We start from the raw sequence: 11,079 nt of genomic DNA on the forward strand, positions 1-11,079 counted from the left end.
AATGAGTCAAGCAAGAACGCGTTTTACACCCAAAATATCCACCACAAACAATCGAACGTACTCGCGAGAGATTTTGAGCTCTCCTGCCATCTCTGTAATACTTGCCTGCCGATTTTCAAGCACCATATCCTTCCTTTTTTAACTTTTTCATCAGTTGAATACGAAGGATATGGTAGTCCAGAACGAGACATGTAAGCCTTTTCCAATATTCACACCGATTCCGCATACGACATTTGGTTTGAAATACTAAATTTTAGACAAATTCTTTTTTCGATATTTATTCATTGTAAAAATAGCAACGCACTACTGAGGTATACTTATTTCACTGTGAACAAACTGGTTGACAGATCGCGCTCATATTTGGCACAATAATTAAGGATAGTCCTGCTAACTTAACAAAATACACTTTCTTCTAAAATATCATTTATCCGCAGAATTTAATTATAATGTCGGGGTGCCTTTTTGTCACAATGTATATTTACAATATTTTCAGGTAACCATTTATCCTACGTGATAAACAATTAACCCCATGTCTAACAGCAGGTCATAAATTAATTATCTGCGGTGAACTTTCTAAATTAGAAAAATACTAGCCTCTTGTGAATCACTTTTTAGCGGCTAAGGCGCCCCTACATGCATTTCAAATTAGTTAATTGTTGTGTGTGTGGAATATCCCCATCGAAAATATTCCTTTGTGGTTTGAAATGTTTTTTGTTAATTGGATGAGCTCTTTAATTAGAGGCTGCCGCAAAGTCAATATGTTGGAAAATAACTTGTAAACAGGAAAAAATGAAAAAAAATTGAAGCGGAAAGAGAAATATGTGCCGCTAAAATAAAGTTATATTTTCAACAGCCGTAACTGTACTTATTTAACACAAAATGAAGGTGTATAGTATTATTAGCAAAGCTGCCATCAGAAGTGTGTATGCGACAAAGCGTATCATGTAACAAAAAAAAAAGAAAAAAAACAAAAAAAATTTAAATTTAATATTCTCATATATTTATGTTGGTATGTCATTGGTGACATAAAAATATAACTAGTACAGTGAACCATTTAGAATGTGAGCGGATTATTCTCCTTGACTTTTGGTTTATCTCGGAAATAATAGCAGAGAACTTAACTGATGCGGTTTTTAGTATACAACAACACTAATACGCAGCATTAAGAACGTTAAAATTAACATAAATCGTACGGCGAACTGCTGGAAATACCCGCAGCAGCTGATCTACGCATAACAATGGTTGGTTTAAAAATTCGCCCTGGCAATTCAGATCCAATGATAAAACATCAATTAGACATCAGTCGACTGCGTTAATGATTCACAACTTATTGTAGCATTTTTCAGTTGAAATTAAGCGGTTAAGTTGTAAGCAGCGGAAAAATTAAGGCCTAATTATAACATGACACAAGTCACATGATCGCTTCTGTGGGTACTTTTTAACTTTATTGATTAATACGCATACTACAACTTCGGTGCAAGGTGATTCCTGGTAAATGATGTATTGTATTTTTTGTTATACAATTCTTATGAAGTTTTACCAACCTGTCAACTATGATCATCTGGTTTGAATTCAAAGCAATCGCAAACCTTTTTTCGATATTTTGCATCAATATATTATTGGGTTAAACTATTTCTAAGTAAGCAATCATTCTTCGAATAAAAGTACCATAGTAGGAAGCAAGTAAGGAGGGGGTAAGTTTGGACACAATCGAACATTATATACTTTTATAGTTTGTTCGAATTAAAGGCGAGAGAAATATCAGCGAAGTTTTATATCAAAAATATTACCAGTAAATTCGTATATGGAGAGCCGATGATAAAGACATTTCATTAAACTTAAGATTTAAACTTTTTATTGCAATTGTAATATTCTCGTCTAAGTTTATTAAGAAATAATTTTCTCTATCCGATATATGAGGTATAAAGTCAACATTCATTCCAATTTTACCAATTTTTAACAATTTGGATCAGAGCTTCGGGTATTAGGAGCAGCTTTTGGATGTAATGAAAAATTTATGAACTGTTTGCAAAATTTTGGTTCAAATTTCAATTCTCTATTTAAAGTTTTATATTTAGAGTTCTGGCAATCTGGCCAAACTAACTTTGTCGTTAAGTTTGCTATTTTTGATGTTACATTGGCTGATCCAAGTAGAGGTAGTTTCAATAGCCTATTTTTGACAGATCTCGCAAGAGTCGTGTCAAGCTATCATGTTATTTTCGTTCAGTATTATTTGGCATTTCACCATGGAAAGACTTATCTCTAAACAATGTTTACAAGTCGTTCAACATTGCTACGATATTCACGATCTGCAAAGTAAGTGTTTCGCGCGCTTTGCTCAACTTATGGTCAACATAATCGGCCTACTGAGCGTACTATTCGCAAAACCATCTCCCATCTTGAGACAGAGCATTCATTATTGGATAATATTCGACCGATTAGACCACATCCAGTACGCAGTTAAGAAAATATAGCAGCCGTAGCTGAGAGTGTACACGAAGACCGTGGAGGGTCGATTCGGCGTCATTCGCAGCAACTTGGACTGAGGTCAGTTTACGTCGAGATCTTAAATTGAAAACGTACCAAATACAGCTTGTGCAATGCCTGAAGCCGCACGGCTTTTCCAAGCGACATCGCTTCACTATATGGGATCTTGAATAGCTCTAAGAAGATCCGACAATTTCGAGCCAAATTTTGTTAAGTTTGTTGTTGACTCAATGAGTATGTAAACAAGCATAATTGTTGCATTTGGGACAAAGATCTAAGAGCTGGTCCAAGAGTGGTTTGTGGGTCGGTGGAATCATCGGTTCATATTTCTTCAAAAATGATGCCGGTGAGAACGTAATCATCAAGGGCGACAGTTATCGCGCCATGATTACCGACTATTTGATGCCTGAAAATGAAACTCACTACCTCGGCCACATTTAGTTTCAACAAGATGGCGCCATTTCCCACACCTCGCATCAATAAATGGATTTATGGAGATAATACTTTGATGAGCAGATAATTTTAACTTTTGCACCGGTCGATAGGTCTTGGTGGAGCGTGTGATAACACACCGTTAGGTTTTTTTCTATGAGGATATGGAAAGTCTAAAGTCTTTGCGGACAATCCCGCTTCGATTCAGGCCTTGGAGAAAAACATTCGTCATTCGTCAGATACCAATCGAAATGCTCTAACGAGTCATGGAAAATTTAACTCAACGGATGGACCATCTAACCTTCAAAAACTAAAGAATGTGCTTTAGAATGATAATAAACACTCCGCACTAAATTTGAAGTTTCTGTGTCTTTTCTTTGAAAAAGTAGCGAACCTCGAATGGATCACAATACCGGAATTATGAAATCGGGAAAGCCAATCGTCGATGACGGATCACTCTTCACCGTGCCAATTCGAGCGCTCACAAATGGACTGAAAAAACTACATTATTGAGCACTCAAAAGAACGATTTGATGAGTCATTCACCTAACTTGATGCCGAATAACTTTTTTATTCTCGTTTCTAAAACGTTTTTCTACATGTGAAGAGGTGATTGATGCATTCGGAACGCATGTCTTGGATACACAACAATCATAGTGTTAAAAGTGTTCCGATAATTGGTTTCAGAGCAAGCAAAAGTGAGTAGATTTTAATGGAAAATATTTTGAAAAACAGTAAACTGGTTTTCGATGATTAAAATTTAGTTTTGTTTTCCAATCCCGAAATATAAGAAACCTTTCGTTTGCTTTTGAATATCTATGAATGTATTTTAGATAAGTATATTTTATATTTTGCTTCAGATTAAAACATTTCTTGACTGCAAATGTAACCTTATTAGAAAGTATGTAAATAAGCCACAATTCCTACTAAGTTAAGGTTAGGTATACACCGACAAACGATATATAATAGTTAGAAATGGATTATTTAATAATGAATTATAAAATATTTAGTTAGAAAACCTATTATAACCTGCAAAACATGTGGTGAGGGTATAAATATGTATAAGACTATTTAACTTTGTGGTTTTAGGAAAGATGTAGATGTAGATCGCAGGTTAAGTGGCGATGTAAACGATTCTGTCGACACATGCATATGCATGAACATCTGCACATCTAGCGCTAATGTCGTCAGAATGCGCTAGCAGTGGCAAAAGTGAAGCGAAAAAGTCACACAACAATTGGAAAATCCAGGATTTCCAGTTTTTAGGAAATTTGCGTTTATCTTTTTTTCTAGAAAGCTAGTGGCAGTGGTTGAGTCATCTGTGCTCTTACCACCAGCAGACGCTCAATGTGCGGCATGCCTTTGGCGCGTGGTCTTTGACTGGGGATTTACCTCCAAACTGAGCCAATTGCATTTGTGCACGCCCAAACACCTATATGCATTTATATATATACATATACATATATGCACATACACGTTGTTGCAGCTGTATTTTATTTCACATTTCTGCGGTCATATTTGTTTTTGGTGTGAACTTTTTGCATTCATTGTCTTACATTCTGCAGACAAACTAAGTGGGATTGGTCTCCAAGCTTGTTTGGTTTGTTGTTTTTTCGCCGCGTTTCTTTTAAACTTGTTACCGGCTGAATCGCAAGGGATTTTTTAAATCGATTTAGTTATTGCATTTTTATTACATCGTTGTCTGCTTGCGTATGACATTCACAAATACAAATACATATCGAAAATATTTACATATACATACATATGTATTTAAATACACTTTGCACTTGCAACTGTGCGAAATACAAGTTCCTGTATTTCTGTTCATCATTTGTACAAAGAAATAATAAAGCTCAGGGCTTATTAGATTTATTTAAGGATTTTGAACCCGAACTTTTTGTATAAGAAGTGAAACTTTAATAAAATAACATTTGTAATTAAATCTTCTATATATTGAAATTAGTATAATATTTATTATAAAAAGCCAAATTGCTGCTCTTATTGAAGGTGAAAGATGAGCATGGACGCATCTGAGTGTATTTGTATGCATGATCATATAAATACTCATATACATACATTATAAACCTTAACATTATGGTCATGATTGTTGTAATTAATATACGAAGTTAGTATTTGTACTCAGATCGTGTATGGTCTTCATATCTTCTCCTTCTGCCTTGGTACTACAACCCTGGGTCGATCTGGGACTTTGCCAGCTTCCTCAATCCTTTGCGAGATCTTACATCCTAAGTACAGACATGTTGCTATGCTGTTGTTCCGTTTTCTATCGATGGCTTTCGAATCGAATACGCTTTTCACTGGAGCATCATATAACATTGCCGTAGAGCTGATCGTCTTAAATATAATCGCGAGCCGACCTTGCAGAAAAACAATTATCATCTCTGTTCGTCAACGTCCATGTTTTTCGCCGTATAATAAGGTGACTTATAAAGCGTAATTTTTGTTCGTCGCTTATCGAAAGAGGGATCTGATTTTTAATTATCTGCCGATCCTAAAGTAGCACCTGTTGCTAAAAGTAATTCCGCACTTGGTTTCCAGGCTTAGATTATTTGTGGAATTTATGCTGAGACATACAAAGTCCTTAGTTCAGCAGACGCAGGGAATGTTTGCGCGTGGCCTCCAGATACTTTGTCTTGCCCTCGTTTACTACAAGACCAAACTGTTTTGCTTCGTTTTCTAAGCTGGAAAAGGCTGACAACTCTGATGTTAAGGTCCACGATGTCAATATCATCTGCGTACCCCAGTATTGTCTCATGGCAACTGTAGTAGACGATACATGCTGCATATTTTGTGCAGTCATGTCCCGTCTAACGCATTTCCTGTAGCGCGGTTCTAGACTATCTAGGAGCTTATACGGATGCTTACAGCAATATATCATGGTGGACAGACGCTGCAATCTTGTTGAGTCCTTAAATAGATTACCTCAGAGTGGTCCCATGGAAGCTCCCTCACTCTTAACCGTGACTTTGAGTTCGATACGGGTTGGTTACCCCATCTCACTCAAAGTTTCTCACGTTGCCCGGCGTGATCGACACCATCAAAGGCTTGTCTTCCGATTATGAAGATAGAGCATCCTTTTCTAATATAACAAAAAGTAAAATAAATTAAATCAAAAATAAAATAATATTTAAAAAATATTTTGTGGACTTTTAAAGCAGGAGATCTAACATAAGCGTTTAATTTAAAAATAACAATATATACTTAGTATATTGGTATATTTTGAACACATCTGAGAAACCTGTCCCTTTGAAGAGTTTGATATTGCACATTAACACAGGGGCCACTTTAAAGAAAGAGTAAGAACTATTTCAGTGGAACTCAATGAAAGCATTGTAATCCCATTTTAACTAACTCCGATCGTTTTGAATCACCCCTGACTCGCCTTCAATGGATAGCAAAGCAACCTATAATCAAGAAACAACTGAGGATAAATCATGATTTTGATGTTTGGCAACATTTATTTAAATTTGTAAATCTAAATAGTTCTCAGTGGTTTATGGTTTTTCTAGTACGGACTATGAGTCTTCCTCTTTCTCGCTGATTTTTAAGAGCAAACATCCGATAATATTTTGGATATATAAATAGATTTAAATTGACAAGTTTTCTGAGACCTACATACATATATGGTTTATTGGCAAAAAATTTATCAATCGATCCATATTTTCACATCGATACCATATACTCATTATACAAATTCCCTTCCTTCTCTTCGATTGAGTTTTTACCAAAGAGATCGGTCAAATTTCGAGAAAATTTAACAATGTAATGTACTCGTCACCGGCTAGGTCATATCGTCCGAATGAATGAAAACACTCCAGCTCTGAAAGTATTCGACGCAGTAATCGCTGGGAGAAGCAGATGATGAAGAATGCCTTCACTCCCTTGGAAAGACCTGGGGAAAGAAGTACGTGGCCACACTTGGAATCTCCAATTGGCGTTAAACAGCGATTAAAAAGAACGATTGGCGCGCTGTTGTTAACTTGGCTATAACCGCGTAAGCTGTGTCTACACCAATAAAGAAGAAGAAGAAATATCCGAGACTGTCGTGTTGATTTCATTGGAGTTACTGTTTTAAATGCCAGGCCACAATCCAGTGGCACAACCCCAGCCAGCGAGAATGTTTCATTGAGTATCTCCTAGTAGACAGACGCTGCAACCTTGTTTAGCTCTTAAACCCTTAACCTCGGAGTAGTCTCTTCAAAGCTTCCTTACACTGGTTGGTTACCGCATCCCACTGAAAGTTGCTCACGCTGTTCGGGGTGCTCGACGTGGACGCAATAATAAGTAATATAAAAGTTTAAGGGATAATAAAATCTGAACATTCAAATCAGAATGAAGTGTCGACAAACGACACAGATAGAAATGCGACATTTAATGAGAGATTTAAATGTAGTTAGACGGCATAAAAAATTGAGAAGAGTTTTTAGTCAGTGGTTAGTTAGGGGTCCCCTAAAGGAAAGGTACATAAGTATTTGTAATTTCAGAATTTTCGAAAGTGTTGCAAAAGCTATTTAAGTAAAAAAGCACTATATACAAGTATAATACAATCCCATCGCAACTACTTATAGGTAGACAGCCCCAGAACGAAATTTGAATAAACTCTTTCTTTTATAGTACAATGATGGAGTGAGCATGATCTTGATGTTTGGTAACGTTATTTAAATTTGTCAATTCAAATAGTACACGATGTCAATAATGTATCAATCGATCGATATTTTTTCTTCGAAACCATGTACTAATTATAAAGATGTTAGACGCATTGGTTTGTTTTTTACCAAAGAGAACGGTAAGATTTCAAAATAATTAAACAACGTAGCGCATTAACAAATTATTTAAACAGCAAGTGGAGTCAAGGAGTTTCGATGGCAATATCGACAGACTTAAAATATCGCGACTATTGATGGTATTTTCGCTAGTTGGCGCTGAAAGCGCGTAGTTCTAGTTTTATTCGTCGCATCGGGTCATGCTATACCTTTTTGGAAAGCTCATTTCACGCGCTAACACGTGTTTGATTGATTGTCGTTTCCTTTAAGTCGTTCGTGAGCTATAGCGTCGCAAACATGGAGCAAAATAAAGAGAAAAAACGGCATATTTTACAGTACTACTACGATAAAGGCAAAAATGCATCTCAAGCCGCCAATAAAATTTGTGCAGTTTATGGACCCGATACAGTTTCCATTTCCACCGCACAACGATGATTTCAACGATTTCGTTTTGGTGTAGAGGTGGTCGAAAGAGACCGGCATAGTAGTAGCCGTAGCATCGGTCAAGAGCTGGGCATGAGTTATCAAAAATTCATTTCAATTTCAATAAAAAAAAAATTCAATAAAAATACCCCACGACTTTTTTGACAACCCATTATTTAAAATAGTTTTTATACTCATAATCGTAATAATTTGAAAGAAAGTTTAACAAAACGAAATATTTGCGTTTTCGAATCTGTAGCTCGGAAATGGACAAAGTTCCTACTGGCACTAGTTTGAAGAGACTTTAGGAACATGATTGGAATACTCACCAGTCTAGTGGCGGCACACGCTCACAGAATAAGGTCAGCAGATCAAGAAGACTGCAGAAAATATCGAAAGAAAAGAACCAGGAAAATAATTGAAATTAGCCTCATACTGGCATCCTAAAAGATGACCACTCCTCATGACTTCGTATCGGAACTCCATGTGGTATCGCAAAGAACCAAAACTATTCTATTTGTGGCCTATTAGCCTGCCAGAATAATATAACTTATTATTGGTAAAGTTTTGATACTGGAATTTTAGGTGAAATTAATTACATCGCCCCAAAGTGTGAACTTATGTATGTATTATTTCAGCTAAACCTTTAAAGAAACTCTCAGGTATACATTAAAAGTAGAAAATCAAGGAAATACAGTTATGAACTTGAAATTCAAACTTTTATTTGCATTTAAACTGCAACCATCCAATGTAAAATTGACAATATTTCATTGGCCTACTGAACGAAGGATTAAACAAATCAATGAGCAGGTTAACCGATTGTTGTGCTGTCAAAACCATAACGCCAATTCCGGTGGCAACATGTCATCACATTGAGCTTTTTCATTCGAGGACAGCCACAACGGACAACGGACACACATAAACATATACACAAGTTTGCATCTGCTTGAGTTTAAACTCCTATGGGTGGAGATGTGTATGCACAGCTTCGACATGCTTTTAACAGGCTAGACAATGGAAGGTGTCTACAGGTTCGGTTAAGTGTATGCATGTGAAGCCGTGGTCGATTTTGTGTTGTTACTGGGTCTCTCAATAATGTGATGCCTGTTATCGATTTTGGGAAAATTCAGCAGCCACAACAATAATGCTTCGACTATGGGTCAAGTGCACTCTACTACAGGTATGTACATGTGTATATACGCTGCTATAAATATGTACATATGTACTCTGCTATAGTTATGTATGCATTAGCCATTGGATAGAGGTGGTACGGGTGGTATGATGAATACATTTGAGTCTCAGCACTTCAGCTTCACATACAAGTATACTCGCACAGAGCATATGCAGCTGTCGTCGTCAGGCGTCAGTCGGGGGTATATCACGTACGCAGCGGTAAGTGTATAAATAAAACAAAGGAAATATGCAAACGCACACACACGCACACAGCGACGATTAACAATCAGTTCAAATACCCCATTTTATTTAAATAAGCTTTACGCTTATTGGCTTTTAATATACTCGCACACACACACAGATTTATATATAATATTATATATGTGCATGTATTGCAGATATTTTCACCACTGTAAGTTGTGTTAATCATTGTTAATTGTGCTAAATTTCTTTTGCTGTTATAAAAATAATGCGAATAATATACAGATTTTATAAAATGAAATTCTTTCTTTGTTAATTCACAAGAAGCAAAGAAAATTTCGAAGCCGTCATAAGGTGACTAAGACTAGCGGGAAAAGGATGCTGGCAAGAATTAATGCACAAAAATAAAATAAAATAAAATAAAATAAAAAGAAAACCAATTGTGATTGTAAATTATCGTTCGACAACATTAAGGTTAAAATAAATGCATTTTATGCCCTTGTGAGCGTCGTGTATGTAGCAAAAAAGTGGGCTTGTCCGCCGCAGTAGAGTATGTATGTGTGTATGTACTTTGTGGTGACAGCGAACACACCCAACTAGCGTGCAAATGCAGCGAAATAAGTCACGATTATTGAAATTTCTTTTAGTTGCTTATTATTTATGAACTTCAGTTCAATTTATTAGCCCTTATGTAATTAAAAGCGCTAATCGTTCAATTTAAAATTATTTCAGTTAATTGATTTAGTTTTAATATATTTGTTCTCCATTAGAAAATGCCCCTTCACAACCGTAGATAATAAATTAATTGATTTATTTGATTTTATTTTGAGATATCTGACAAGACCAGAGCAGAAGCTTTTGAAATCTAGTGAGGTTGTTTTTTTGCATTTTCTGAAAAAATTAGCATAATAGGGTATATATTTTTAATACCACCAGTAACTAGAATTTTTAATAAATATAAAGGGTGATCCATTTCAATGTTCCCTACTTAAAAAAAAAACATAGAAAATTCAAATTTATTGTTTATTATCATTCGAAAAAAATATTCTTTGGGATTAAGTTTTTTAAAGATTATCTCTTTCAAATATTGTTCACGACTACGTCTCGGATAGTCCATCCGTAGGGTACAATTTTCGATGACTCATTGGAGCATTTCGACTGGTAACTGGTGCATGACATGTGTGATGTTTTGCTCCAAGGCCTGAATCGAAGCGGGGTTATCCGCATAGACTTTAGACTTTACGAGCTTCAATTTCGCGTATCAAATAGTCGGTTATCATGACGCAAATTAACGGTTAAGTTGTGACCAGTATCATTTTTGAAGAAATATGAACCGATGATTCCACCGGCCAACCAATCACACCAAATCAATGTTTTTCTGGATGAAATGGTAGCTCTTGAATCTCTTCGATTTCTTTTTACCTGACATTTTTAGTGAGGCATGTCTATGTCTAGAACTAACCATAATCCTCAAATTTGAATTTTTACTATTTTTAAAAGATTCTAAACAGTCTAAAAAATTTGTACGAAAATTATTGTATTACGACTTTTCCGTTGTGTCAGACATTGCGGTATTATG

This window comes from Bactrocera tryoni, chromosome 5, assembly GCF_016617805.1.
Source record: "Bactrocera tryoni isolate S06 chromosome 5, CSIRO_BtryS06_freeze2, whole genome shotgun sequence".
Classification (NCBI taxonomy): domain Eukaryota; kingdom Metazoa; phylum Arthropoda; class Insecta; order Diptera; family Tephritidae; genus Bactrocera; species Bactrocera tryoni.